This window comes from Bison bison, unplaced genomic scaffold, assembly GCF_000754665.1.
Source record: "Bison bison bison isolate TAMUID 2011002044 unplaced genomic scaffold, Bison_UMD1.0 scf7180017849551, whole genome shotgun sequence".
Lineage (NCBI taxonomy): Eukaryota > Metazoa > Chordata > Mammalia > Artiodactyla > Bovidae > Bison > Bison bison.
Window position 1 is genome coordinate 708 of NW_011480124.1, and position 643 is coordinate 1350.

Genomic DNA, 643 nt, shown 5'->3' on the forward strand with positions numbered 1-643 from the left:
AACTAAAATGGACTGGAATGGGTGAATTTACCTCAGATGACCATTATATCTACTACTGTGGGCAAGAATACCTTAGAAGAAATGGAGTAGCCCTCATAGTCCACAAAAAAGTCTGAATGTACTTGGATGCAATCTCAAAAATGATAGAATGATCTCTGTTTATTTCCAAAGCAAACCATTCACTATTACAGTAATCCAAGTCTATGTCCTAATCAGTAATGCTGAAGAAGCTGAACTTGAATCATTCTATGAAGACCTACAAGACCTTATAGCACTAACATCCAAAAAAGATGTCCTTTTCATTATAGGGGACTGGAATGCAAAAGTAGGAAGTCAAGAGCTACCTGGAGTAACAAGCAAATTTGACCTTGGAGTACAGAATGAAGCAGGGCAAAGGCTAATAGAATTTTGCCAAGAGAACGCACTGGTCCATAGCAAACACCCTCTTCCAACAACACAAGACAAGACTCAACACATGGACATCACCAGATGGTCAATACCAAAATCAGACTGATTTTATTCTTTACAGTCAAAGATGGAGAAGCTTTATATAGTCAGCAAAAACAAGACCAGCAGCTGAGATCATGAGACCAAGGCTCGGAGATCATGAACTGCTTATTGCCAAATTCAGACTTAAATTGAA